The sequence below is a fragment of the Nicotiana sylvestris genome, chromosome 8 (assembly GCF_000393655.2).
Source record: "Nicotiana sylvestris chromosome 8, ASM39365v2, whole genome shotgun sequence".
NCBI classification, from domain to species: domain Eukaryota; kingdom Viridiplantae; phylum Streptophyta; class Magnoliopsida; order Solanales; family Solanaceae; genus Nicotiana; species Nicotiana sylvestris.
Window position 1 is genome coordinate 40,301,520 of NC_091064.1, and position 14,295 is coordinate 40,315,814.

The window sequence follows — 14,295 nt, forward strand, 5'->3', positions numbered from 1 at the left end:
TGTATTATCAGATTAGGACAAGTGCAGTATGGAAGGGTCAGCCCTCAAGTGTCCAAGTTTAGAGGGAGCTCAAGGTTCCAAGGCAAGGCTCACAAGAGGGGGCAGAACTTAAAGACTAAGAGGGAGTGCAAGTGCAGAAAAGAATTTTGAGAGAGGGAAAGGGGAAGGGAAGCAACTACAAATAAGTACACATAGGGGTAAGGGGAACGGGGAGGTTGCAAAGAACCAAGGGCGGGCTGTGGGCATACCCAGCAATGGTGAATGCTAGCACACCCATAAGCCTATTAGAACGCAGTATTAGAGGCTAGGATCCCAAAGAATCAAGCTTAATTCATGGACAATAATTTGCATATTTCCATGCCTTTAGCCATAGCTCAAACACATAGGGGTAGGGGTTTGGGATCCATAATAGAAACAGGCAGAAAGAAATTAGCCTGCTAATTTAAGTGTTGAACTGTACAGAAACAGTAAGTAGGCATGGATACAAAAGCAGTAAATAAACACATTGTCGTGGTGCTAAAACTTAAATCAGAACATACCAGTTTCAAAGAAACAAATAGAGAAAAGCAGTAGGTCTTGTAAACAGGCCACGATGCAAGCAAATAAGAGAGAATACTATTGTGTATAAGTGTAGTTTTAGAAGAAAACTATGAGTGAGTGATCGACTGCCTGTGCTAATGAAAGAGTAGTGTATTTATAGTGTGAAAAATAGGAAGAAATAAGCTAAGAAATTAAGGGACTGGGGTATCAATTAAAAATCAATCAATACAAGATTTCTCTTAATTAAGGGACTCAGATTCAAACGAGAAAGCTATTTAAGAGAAGAAATCAAATAAACATCTTGTGGAAAGCATGCAATTAGGGGTAAATACATAAGAAGTTACTTAAGGGCAAAATTTTGAAATACACGGTTACATAAATAAGGTAAGAAAAATTAATTAGTAGCCAATAAATCAAGGATCAGAGATTTTGTAATCACTGGTCCATGAGTGAACCAAGTCAGAAAAGCTAAGAAAAGTTTTAACTTAAGTCGAGTCACAGGGAAATCAGCCAACAAGGAAAGAAATCAATCAAACTTATACAGAAGGAAGTCTGAACTAATCACAAATTTGAAAGCCATTTTAGAGGGAAGTTCAGCAAATATAAAGAGCATACAAACATGCTAAGCTGAAAGAAAATGACGTGTCATTGCAAAATTAGTAGATAGCAGACTACAGGAGCATGATAGTCACATAGGTTAGCAATGTAGAAGAGAAGTAGCATCAAATAGCATACAAAAGGTCCAGTGTAAAAGACCTTAGAAGAGTTTAGTGGAAAATCAAAATTGCTCAAAGAGACAGAGGTTGAAACAAAGATTTCGAGACGCAGTTGAGAAACAAATTAAGAAACTCGAAATAGTTAGGGTTTCTAAAATCAGACGGGTTTAAAGATGAAGAACAAACATATCACATAGCCAATGTTCTTAAACTCGGATGAATCCCAAATTCTAGGGTTTTACCATCAATCGAGTGCCGAGATACTAGTCGAAAACAAGTTCAAAAATCTCAGAAGGGAACTGGGGCCTTCGACATGCTTTTTTAGTAATGGAAATTCATGAGAAACATAGTAAAAGAGTAACATATGAATCACAGTAGAAGAGCTCCAAGAAACATAGTAGAAGAAGCTAATAAGAAATATAACAGAAGAAGACTAATCAGAACACAGTAGGAGAAACATATAAAGAAACATGGTAGAAGAAACTAATTAAGAACACAGTGGAAGAAACATAATAAGAAACTCATAGAGAACATAGTAGAAGAAACATAATAAAAAAAACATACAAAAGAAAAAGAAAATCAGAGAAGCCTCTAAATAACTCAGAAACACTAGGTCGGAAAAAAAAAGGGTTTCGAAACATAGCTTTGAATGAAATATCAAGAAATCGTTTAAAAACTTAGAGAAAACATAGATCTGAAACAGATCTAAAGAGATTAGTAAAACCTCAAAAGCTAGGGTTTCAAAGGAACTCAAACGGTGAGAAAGGCCTAGATCAAAGAAGGAGGAATCAAAGCCAGGCTCAAAATAGACATAGCTTGCCGGAGCAAGGCCGGAGATGGCCATAAAACTCGAATCAACGAGGCCTGGACGAAGCTTCTTCGTGGTCAGGCCATGAAACCTCAGCAAACGAGCATGTATGTACCATTGATGGTTGGTAGGTGGTGAGACCACCATAGATTTAGGCTAGGAGATGGCCGAAGAAGATGGATGAGACTCATCGGAGAGGAGGGGGAAGGGGAAGGTTCTAGAGAGAACCAGAGATAGAGAGATAGAGAGAGAGAGAGAGTCGGTTGAGTGAGTGAAATAAGAGGGGTTTGGGGGGTCGTTTGGTTTAATTTAGGAAGGGTGAATGGTGGTCGTTGATCATTTTGATCAACAGCCTGGATTAAATGGGGATCTGGGCGGGTTATTCAAACGGGTTGTGGGTCGAGTAGATTTAGGATTTGGTCTGGGTAATTGGGTTTGAGATTGGGTTTAATTAGGGGTTCAAATCTGGCCAAAATTGAAATGAAATGGGCTAACATTTAAATAGACACTTTTTCCCTTGTTTAATTTATAAAAATAGTAAAATAATTCCTGGGAGTAAATTAAAGGTACTAAAATGATTAATAATACATAATTATCCAATTAAAAATACTGAAGTTAATTTTATAAATATAAACACCATTAAATCTTAAAAAAAGACTAATATCGCAATTACGTGCCATTTAGCTTTATAAATTTATAAAAAATATGTTAGCTATATTTAATTCAAATATGAGAATCCAATAGATGAATCACCAAAATGATAATTTTGGGAACAATTATTGGGTTTTTCTTGCTAAAATAAGGCAATGAATTGATTTAAAAATCCTTAAAATTAAGAGAAAAATGTTAAAACCTTGGGACATACTTATATATGAATATTCATCCTATTTTGAAAGTATTTTTCATATTAAAAATATACAGAAAAAAATTGGATATCAACAACTGCACGCCGCAGCGATATATATATTGGATCGGGCTGCACGCCGCAGCGATATGACGCTTGGGCTATAGGAGCCCCTCCGGAGTCTGCACACCCCCAGTGAGCGTAGTCTACTATAAATATATGGATCGGGTTGCACGCCGCAGTGGTTACTATGATTTCTATTATTATAAGATATAAATGAGCCGAGTGTTGAGAGTGAGTACTGAGTGACGAGAGTTGAGTCACGAGTGACTGAGAGGCTTCCCGAGGGGCCAGATTCTGAGTGATTCCTTGCCTGAAAGGCCTTGTCATGATGTTTTCACTTATTTCACTCTTCTTTTAAATAAGCCTCTGTTTGGTATAATGCTAGGTAATTTGTTCCAAATGTTTAAGCTGGAAATGTGGTGTTATAATGGAAACTGATTTTTGAACTGTAAAGATGACATGTTATTTCGTTGGTTATTCCGTTATGTATTTTTGAACTGCTCGTCACTACTTTCAAACCTTATTTACTTTAGTGACTTACTGAGTTGGCGTACTCATGTTACTCCATGCACCTTGTGTGCAGATCCAGGTGCCCGAGCGGCCGAGTGAGCATTATTCAGCTGGTTCAGTTTTCTATCGGGGATTTTGAGGTAGCTGCAAGGCGTTCGCAGCCCTGTTCTCTCCCTTCTATCTTGTTATCTTTTCAGTATTTTCTAGACTATCTATGTAGTAGGATGTTCGGACTTGCATTAGAGGCTCTAGACTTATGACACCAGTTTAGTTGGGCTATGTAGTTGATTGTTATTTTGACTTCCGCATATTTTCTGTCATTTTAAACGTTTATTATGAAATCGGTGTTTAAAACTTGTGTTGGAAATGGTTTCTTACTAAAGAAAATGGGTTGTGGTTAGTGGACTGGTTGGCTTTCCTAGTAATGTGATAGGCGCCATCACGACCGGTATTTGGGGTCGTGACAAGTGGCCCCGGACTGGCCGAACCCCGAGTCCCCCTCGCACCAAGCTGATGCTATATGTGCATACCACTCTAGAGATGTGGGACACAGTACAGAGGACTGTTGGGACCTCAAAAGGGTAGTTGAAGATTTGATTGCAGTTGAAAGAATCATTTTTCGGGATAAAGAAGTTGTTGATGTGATGAAAAAACTGTTGTCTGCCAAACACATCGGGCCAATAGTCAGAATGATTTGTGAAGTTGAGGAATTTGATCCGGCACTGAAGGCCATTGCAGCCATTACCGAGATAGAAAAAAAGCCAAAAATGGTCGCCAAGCATGAAAGTTCCCCATCAGACGAGAGTCTTAGTAGCCAGTCTTACTATCCTTTCTGCGTCCGGATTATCTCAGGGTGTGATCGGATGTTTTCCCTTATTGTCTTACTTTCTTATGTAAACCCTTCTATCTACAAAAAATTGAAAAAAAAAATCAAAAAATCAAATCAAATGAAATTAATATTTCATTGTCCAGGAATGTCTCTTTTCTTAATCTTGTCATTTTTTTTCTTATTCTCTTTTTAGTTATGTTAAATGCAGATTTCAATAGCATGGCATGCTTGCGGACTTCATGCCCAGATCCTGAAAGTTGTCAGACCTCGAAATAATGAATCAAGAATTAGATCGCAATAAAGATATGTTTAAGGAAATAAAACAAATAGTTGGAACGACTGAAGGAAAATTGGTTCCATAATTAGAAAGTTCCACACATTGCAACAAGAGTACTACCAAAAGAGTGCATTGTACTTGGGACACATCGAAGGAAATGTCCCTGAAACAACTGTCAATCCAAATGCAGTCAAAAGATACTATGTTGGATCATCTATATAGCATTAATGTTCTCCGATTGGGATGAAGAAGGCTTTCTTTCTCACTGTTTAAATATTCAACCCTTTGCAAACCCTTTTAGCCAACTCCCATTCTTTGATTACTCTCTTTGGAACCTGGAAGTTATTATTGAAAAAATGATGAATGAAAAATGAAAAGAGAAGTAAAAAAAATACAAAAAAGGAAGAAAAGACAAAAAATAAAATTGAAATCAAAAATAAAGAAAAAAAGAGAGAAAAGAGAGATAGAGAGAGAGAGAGAGAGAGAGAGAGAGAGAGAGAGAGAAAACAAAGCAAAAAGAAAAACAAAAGAAAATCAAAACCAAAGTTCCCTGAACTACGTTCGACTTGATTCCGAAAGGATACGTAGACAGCCTCTCTAGGGTTCAGTCACACAAAAACAAAAATCCAAAGTTCCCCAAAAAGTGAAACTGGGGCAGACGTTATAGTGGTTTGGCGATGATCCCGCCCAAAAGGTTCCAAAGTTGTAAATCAATCCAAATCCTTTTCTACCCAAACCCTGTTCAAGTCCTTTCGATCAATCAGTGAGAATGTTCAAGGACCGAAGAATATAGTTACTTGGATTCGATACAGTCAAAATGAGAGAAATAAAATGAGAGAGTCTTATTGGTGAAAACTCACACAGGCGCCGTGAGGCGATAGTAAGCAAAGAAATCAAAATGAGAGAGTTTTGTTAGTGAAAACTCGCAAATAGCACTATAAGGCAATGGTGAGAAGAGAAATGAGAGAGGTCAACTTGTGAAAACCCGCAAAGGGCGTCCCTGATCGAAAAGAGGATCCTCACAGCCATCGGCATCGACAGAGTCCTGGCAAGGTTCTCGATTTTTAGGCAAAAATTGTGATGAATTTTTGAGAGTCGGACAGTTTACACAGATCATGCATCCAGTCTAAAAGGCATGTCATGTTCATTGAAGTCCGCATGTACTCCAAATAAGTCCTTCTTTTCTTTCCCCGAAAGGGATACCTCTTGTCTAAATTCATTTATCAATTCCTTTGTTTGTTTTTCCTTTGAATCTCTTTCGTTCTAAATCTATTCCCAAGTTGAGACAAAGAAGGGGTGACAAGACTGATTTACAGGGTTCTCATTTGACACTAGCTAATGTGTAATAAGGCACCCAGCCTCGTTAGGGGCATCAAGTTGACTTCGACCGGCCATGGTGACTGTTGTTTTGAAATTGAAAACTCTTGGAAGTTGAAAAGGTCGAGTCCCACGTGGCTAACCGTCTCGGCAAAGATTTGAAAAAGCCAAGGTACCCCAAATGCTCTGAAATTGAAATTGGAAGAAAGAAGCCAAAAAAGAAAGGCCTACGAAGGTGAAATAAAGTTGGAAAAGGTTAAGCCCCATGCGACTAGCCGTTGCAGCAAGTTTGAGGAGCCAAAAGTTCCCCAATGCTCCGAAGTTAAAAATAAATAAAAAAAAAGGGAAGGAAAAAGAAAAAAAAAAAGAGAAAAGAAAAACAACAAGTCATAAGGGAAGGGCCTATAGAGGCAAAATAAAGTCGAAAAGGTGGAGTCCCATCGACCAATCATCATGGCAAAGTTTGGAAAAGCCAGAGTTTCTCTAGAGTCAGAAAATGCAATCGGTATTTAGAAAACAACCGGTTGCAAATGAAAGGGGCCGAGATCTAGTGATTGAAATAATCAAGGCCACAAAACCAACCACCGTTTCAAACTGACAAATTGTTATTCGTAATTGCTTCCAAATGCTTCGGTCAAACGTTTTCAAAATGCTTCCAAATGGAGTTTCAAACATGCAAAAATTACTCGTAATTGCTCACTTTATCTTTGCCCGAAAACTCTTCATGTTTTCGATCAAAGAGGGGCAGCTGTGAGCACCTAATTTTTGCCCTACATGAAAATAACTCCTAAAAATACACCAAAAATAATTTTAATTGATTTTATGAGTTTTTCTTTATTTAGTTGCATTTCATGCATTTTTTTAATATTTTAAAATCATAAAAAATTGTCACATTTTAATTTCATGCCATCTTAGGTTCAATTTGCATGCAGGAATTATTTTATTAAGCAAAAAATCGTAAAAATGGTCATTTTTACATATTTAGACTTTAGCCTTTAAAATTAGCATTTTTCTTTAGTTTTAAGTTAATTAGTTGTTTTAATGTTAAAAATAAATAAAGAATTTTAATTTCTACAAAAAAATAAATTAATTTAGGATTTTAATCAATTAAAGAAAAGAAAAAGGAAAAACAAAGAAAAGGACAATAGGAAGAATATATTTTTTGGTCTTGTTTTTTTTTTTTTTAAAATTGGGCCAATTCCTAAAATGGCCCAAGTCAACTTTTAAACCCCAGCCCAATCTTTCCTTTCCCCTTTTTTCCTAAAATCTCTAAAACCTAATGACATTAAAAGGACCAACATGAGACATTAGACCTAGACAATATCAGAAGAGGAGACCCTCCTATTTTTTGGAAGAAAAGCGTCGTTTCTCTATTTGGCTCCCTCATCTATGGCGGAACGAAGAGCAGCCACCCCCCGCCGCTAGAACAAAAATTGGGACCTTCATTCTTCTCTCATCTTCCACAATCGGATCCTTGACCCCTAGAACAAAAACCCAGCTGAAAGATTTCTCCTTCCTTAAGCACTCACTCTCTCATACTCAAAATAGTTAAAAGTTTGGGATTAAAGAGAAAAATCTGGTTCTGGGGTTTTAAATTATGCTACTGCTGTTAAGAGGATGTTGTAAATGAGGCTGTTGACAAGGTTTTTGCAAGACCTGTTCGACCTCAATTTGTCATTGCTTCCATCGGTTCTTTTACCTTGCAGCGAGCTCAACAACTTGTATGTACTCTTCAATCTAATTATTAATGAAAAATCAATAATTTCTTAAAGTACAATTATGAGGTCTCTTTGTTTTATTTGTATTGTCAGATGTTATACTTGGTTTGTCTTGTGAAAAGTTTTGTTTTTGATTTTATCATTCCACTCATAGTTTTCTACAATAAATGTAAGTTGTATATGTAGTTGTATGTAGTTGATCTCAAGAAATATTTGGCCGGCAAAGCAGTTAGCGACAAATTTCAAAGGGTTAGAGTAGAGGCGAAGACGAAAAGAGTTTTGCTTTAAATTTGTGTGCTTTGTTTATAAAGATTGAAGTAGACAATTTTCCATGTTCAGTTAATGGAATCTCTCTTTGCTATTTGAGTTATGTTCTGGTATTCGTTGCATTTCCATGGCATCTTACGACATTTAATACCTTGGTCATCTTTCATGCATTTCGGACTTTCTTCTTGTTAAGCTCATCTTTTTTTTTGTTTCCACGTATATTTCCTTTTTCTTCTTCCATAAATATACGGTCCCAATTTGATTTTAGTTATATATTGAAAGTTGGAATTAAGAAACATTGAAGAAAATAATAATTGCCTAATGGGAAATTGATGATATTTTGTGCTTTAGAATTTTTTTTAAGCAACAATAGTTACATGGATTTGGACTTGAGAACTATAAAATAAGCTAACCTTGGTTTCATACTTAGTCTGTAGAAATTACTTCAATAACTTTACATCCATAACTCTCGGCCTTTACAATAGTCTCAAAAATAGTTTAGGAAATAACATGAACATCTGTAATTTGCTTTAGTTGAGTAAAATCTTTTGAAATAAATTGAGGCGTGCCATACACAAATGAATCCCATAATCTATGGCCCTCACATTAATACCAAAACTAGTGTGAAAAATACTTTGAACATTCATAACTAGTGTAGAAAATACTTTGAATATTCGTAGTTTGCTTTAGGCGCGTTTTATAATAAATTATCGTGACTATGGGTATGGTTCCTGTGACATAGTCGTGATACCTAATTCCCAAATTCGGGTGTGCATTTCATGTGACTCGATCATAACAACTTCGAACATTAATAAAAATAAACATGTCGCAAATTGCGGGTGCATTTCATGTGGCGTGGTTTGCGATGTGTTCCAAAACGGAAAGTGTACGACAATCATAACTTGTTCAAGAAATAATTCCATAAATCCTAAAAAAAGTGGTCAATTAATTAAAAACGATGATAAAGTTAAAAATGCACTAGATTTAAAACATGTAGTAAATCAGATAATGAGGCCAATTATTAATAGTTTAAGCGATCATGGTCAAACCACGGAATCCGGGAATGCCTAAAACCTTCTTCCGGGTTAACAGAATTCCTTATCTAGAATTTTTGATTTCGCAGACTTTTAAAAAAAGTCGATATCCTCGATTTGGAATTTAAAAAAAATAAACCGGTGACTTGGGACACCATAAATTATTCCAAGTGGAGACTCTAAATAAATAAAATAATCCCATTTCAATTTATGTCACTTTAATTGGAAAAAACTCCCTTATATCCCCTTTCGGGTGGTAAAAAGGAGGTGTGACACGGGGTGTCATTAGTCATGAGCATTTACTACAACAGTCTATCAATATCAAGACTAACATAGTCTGGAAATAACTGAATACAACTAAGGGAAGATAAAGAGGGAGGAAAGCAGGGTTGTGATTGTCAGACAGCTACCTTGCTAACTCCGATGGATCTGCAACTGAAACAATCAACACTCGCTACCGCATCTAGAACTGCCCGGATCTGCACACAAGGTGGAAGGAGTAACGTGAGTACGCCAACTCAGTAAGTAATAAAAGTAAATAAAGGCTGAGAAGTAGTGACGAGCAATAATGCAAGTAAAGTTAATATTACAGAAACTTAGTAAAGTACGACACGTTTTTAAAACCATAGTTTGAATCAAATCAGCTTGTTTAAAACCAGTTCCAGTAAAATCATTTAAAAACATCTTTCAACAGTTTTCGAACAAAGGTTCAATGCAAAAGTTAGCAGAAATGATGAAATCATAAATAGCCCCTCGGGCAAACATCACTCATATACAACCCCTCGGGCAAACCTCACCATCACTCATATGCAGCCCCATGGGCAAACCTTACCATCACTCATGTACAGCCCCTCGGGCAAACCTCACCCTTACTCATGCCTCCTAGTCACTCGCACTCGGCACTCGCACTCAGTAGTTACCTGCGCTTACTGGGGATGTGCAGACTCCGGAGGGGATCTTTCAACCCAAGCGCTATAACAAGCCAATCATGGCATAAATTAATCAAGCCCTCGACCTCAATTAGTCATGAATCAGTAAAACAAGTTGCGACGTGCAGCCCGATCCCATAAATATCCTCACAAATCAGGCCCTCGGCCTCACTCAGTCATAACCTCTCCAGTCTCTCGGGCACTCAGAACACAAGGTATTCAGCCCAAACAACATTTATATGATGCATTAAAACAGAATAATAGAGACTGAGTTATGTAATAAATAAGTATAAACATGACTGAGTATATATTTCCAATAGAAAACAATGAGAGGATAGCAAGAAAAGACCTCTAAGGGTCCAAACAACACTAGCATAAGGCTTAAGCATGGCATCCAGCCTGATTTACAGAAATTCTTTCTAAAACAAGTAAGAAGCATATAGATTCAACCAAATATTCAACTTTATAGTTGATACGGGACAGATCAAGTCACAATTCCCAATGGTGGACGCTCACATGCTCGTCATCTAGCATGTGCATCACCCTCAAAATAGTCACATGATACAACATCCGGGGTTGCATACCCTCAGGACTAGATTTACAATTGTTACTTACCTCAAATCGATCAAATCTCTACTCCGCGATGCTCTTGCCCCTCGAATCGGCCTCCAAACGATCTAAATCTATTCACAACCAGAACAATACCATCAATATATGCTAAAGTAATGAATTCCACAAGAAAACTACCAAATTAGACCCCAAACGCGAAATCGGCTCAAACTTGGCCCCCGGGGCCCATGTCTCAAAATCCGACAAAAAATACAAAACTTGAAAGCCCATTCACTCACGAGTCCATACATACGAAATTTAACAAAATATGACTCCATTTGTTCCCTCAAATTCTCAAATCAATCTCTCCAAAATCACAAGCTCTAACCGCTCATTTTCACCCATAATTCCACTAATTAATTGATAAAACAATGGGAAAATACCATAGATATGAGTATTAGAGCTCCAGCAACCTACCTCATTGATAACCCCTTGAATATCCCTTCAAAATCTCTCCAAAAGCTCCAAAAATCGACTTGAAAATAGTGGAAATGAACCAAAATTCCCGAAGTGTGCTATTTATACTTTCTGCCCAGGCCATTCGCACCTGCGGCTAAATATCCGCACATGTGGTGCCGCATCTACGCAAAAACCTTCACACCGGCGGAAAATAATTAAATCCCCCAAATTCGCACCTGCGCTCCTTATCCGTGTCTGCGACTATGCAAGTGCGGAAAAGACCTCGCACCTGCGGCCACTACCTGACCTCCTCAATTCCGCTTCTGTGGGCACCTTTCTGCATCTAGGGACTTGCAGGTGCGACCTCTCCTACGCACCTGCGGACCCAGCCTATCTTAATTCCATCCGCACTTGCGAACTTTCCATGCGTGTCTGCGGTTTCACACCTGTGACTTCCCTTCCGTAGATGCGGAAAACACCAGCATCTTCAGAAACCAGTAAACCAGCTATTTCCCAACACTAATAATTGATCCATTAACCACCCAAAACAGACTTGAGGCCCTCAGGACATCAACCAAACATACCAACACATCCCATAACATCATACAAACTTAGTTGAACCTTCAAATCACTCAAAACAACATCAAAACACCAAATTACCCTCAGATTCAAGCCCAAGAACGTCTAAACTTCTAAATTCCCCAAACGACGCCGAAACCTACCAAATCACATCCGAATAACCTCAAATTTTACACACACGTCACAAATGACACTACGAACCTACTCCAACTTTCAGAATTCCATTCCGACCCTGATATCAAATTTTCCACTGCCGATCAAAATTGCCAAATTTTAAACTTTTGCCAATTCAAACCTAATTCTACCACGGACCTCCAAATCACATTCCGGACGCGCTCCTAAGTCCAAAATCACCTAACGGAGCTAACAGAACCATCCAAAATCCAATCCAGGGTCAAATACTAAAAAGTCAAAACTTGGTCAAACCTTTCAAATTTAAAGCTTTTAGCTGAGAATCATTCTTCTAACTCAATTCTAAAAAACCTGAAAACAAAAACCGACTATTCACATAAGTTGTAATACTTCATACGGAGCTACGCATGCCCTCAAACAATCAAGCGAAGTGCAATTACTCAAAATGACTGGTCGGCTCGTTATAGATTATGAATTTTAAATAGAATATTTGGTTTATTTTTCTAAACTTTCCTAAAGTGAATTTTTGAGTTTTGAACATTGATTCGGAGTCTGATTTGAGTGAAATTAGTATGGTTGAACTCGTAACTAAATGAGTTGTTAGATTTTTTGAATTTTGTTGGGTTCTGAGGTCCAGGCTCGGGTTTGATTTTTTGGTTGAATTTGAGTAATTGATTAAAGATTCGACCTTTATCAATTGGGTTTGTCTCCTATGGCATTATTTGATATTTTGAGTTATTTTTGGCTAGTTTCGAGCCGTTTAGAGGTTGATACATGCGGAATGGCATTTCTAGATGGTCGTTCGACTTGCTCAATATTTATTTTAGCTTGTGTGAGGTAAGTATCTTATCTAAACTCGGTTGAGGTACTAGTTGCCTGAATTATTTGTGATGTCTACATGCTATGGGTGCACATATGTGTGGGGTTTGAGCCCATGTGCGAGCATTGGGATATTTATCCATGCTCGATGCAGTGCTTAGGCTATGATATATCTAGAATTGACTGTTAAGCTTAAAGCTATAATGTTTGTCATATTTGTAACGTTGATGTGAATTATTTGATCCATGTTTGAGGTTACGAAGAGGCTAATTCCTTGAATAATATAATAGCTACTTATGTGATAAAATTGTCAATTTGAGCTACAGTAGAATACATTGCACATGCCTACACTTTAGCATGTAATTATATGAAATCTGATATTTGTAGATCATATACATGTATTCTTATATACTTGCTTCTGTGTGGTATGTTTTGGACAGGATGCCTGTGACCACGGCGGGCGGATTATGTTGATATGCATGTGAGTCTGTGACCACGCCAGGCGGATTATGTTGATATGCATGTGACCACGTCGGGCAAATTGTATTGTTATGCATGTGACCATGCTGGGAGGATTATGATATTGTGCTTGTTGTGACCATGCCAGGCAGATTGTAATATTAGTACGTGAGTTGTCCATGCAACACGTGAGTTGTCAGTATGGATTGATATTATTAGCAAATGAGTTATTCGTGCAGCAAGTGAGTTGTCCGTATGGATTCAGATATTGATATTATAGTATGTGAGTTGTCCGCGCATACGTAAGTTGTCCGTGCAGCATGTAAGTTGTCCATGTGGCACGTGGATATAGATCCATCCCCTAGGGTCACCCTCTTATATTTCACTCTTGATGGTGTACACGAGGATTATGAGAAACCGACAGGTTTCTGGTAGATGTGAGCTCTAGGAGAGTTGGTTACTATTATTTTGTAAGGCCTGGTAAAATTTCTACTCAAAAACCCGAGTCTTGTGGTGCCAAGTTAGGATTATGTGTTAGAAATTCATAAAAAGCTCGTCACGGTACGGACCCTTTGGATTGATCTATGCATTAAAAAGTTAAAGAATAGTGTTTTCCAAAAAAGTGCAATTCTGCGGTCAACTCTGCAGTCGCATAATAGTTATGCGGACCGCATAGTCACCGCAGAGCCAGTCAGTGTGAAGGTTAATTTTGAGGTCAACTATGCTGCCAAATATGCGATCGCATAATCGATATGTGTTCCGCATAGTCGTCGCATAATCCCCTTGGAACTTTTGCGAGGAGCAGTTCTGCGGTACATTTTGCAACCGCAGAATGGGTATGCGGACCGCATTCTAGTCGCATACCCAGGCAAATTGTTCAGGTTTTTGGGAGCATTTTTGCGGTCTATTTTACGGGCCGCATTCGGGGCTCAAGATTTCTAAATTTTAAACCCGACCCCCTGTCGTTATATTCTGTGCAATAGCTCATTTTGAGCCTATTTCCTGGTGCTTTTAGAGTGAGAGGGAGGGTCTAAGAGAGGGGAAGCGCCTTTCATCAAAATTTCTCCACAAATCCTTGTTAAAAACATTGAAGATAATCAAGTGGAGCACCAAAACCTTCATCCCAGGAGATAAGACTTCATTACCTCAGCTCTTAATTTTATACATAGCTATACGGGGTCATTAGTGAGGAAATTCATGGGGATAAGGGTGATTGCATTGCATGCATGTGTTCTTAGAAGATATGGGGAAATTATAAATAGAGAGGCATGGGGAATGGGCTAAGTGTAATCTTGCATAAAAGGACCATAAGTCCTTAATGAACACTCAATGCTTGATATAATGCTCAAGTGAGCTTAGATTATGATATTTTCCTGATTATGGGTTCAATTTTGCTATATTGCTTAAATAGATTGAAGTGCGAACATTCTGGAACGTTATAGGATT

At 37.9% G+C, this 14,295-nt stretch overlaps 1 long non-coding RNA gene across 1 annotated transcript; it reads left to right on the forward strand.

Moving 5' to 3' along the window:
• Positions 1–7,219: 7,219 nt before the first annotated feature.
• On the forward strand, positions 7,220–13,430 carry LOC138874589 (uncharacterized). Its single transcript, XR_011401618.1, has 2 exons — positions 7,220–7,625; positions 12,831–13,430. It is a non-coding gene; the product is annotated as an uncharacterized lncRNA (long non-coding RNA).
• The last annotated feature ends 865 nt before the right edge of the window (positions 13,431–14,295 follow it).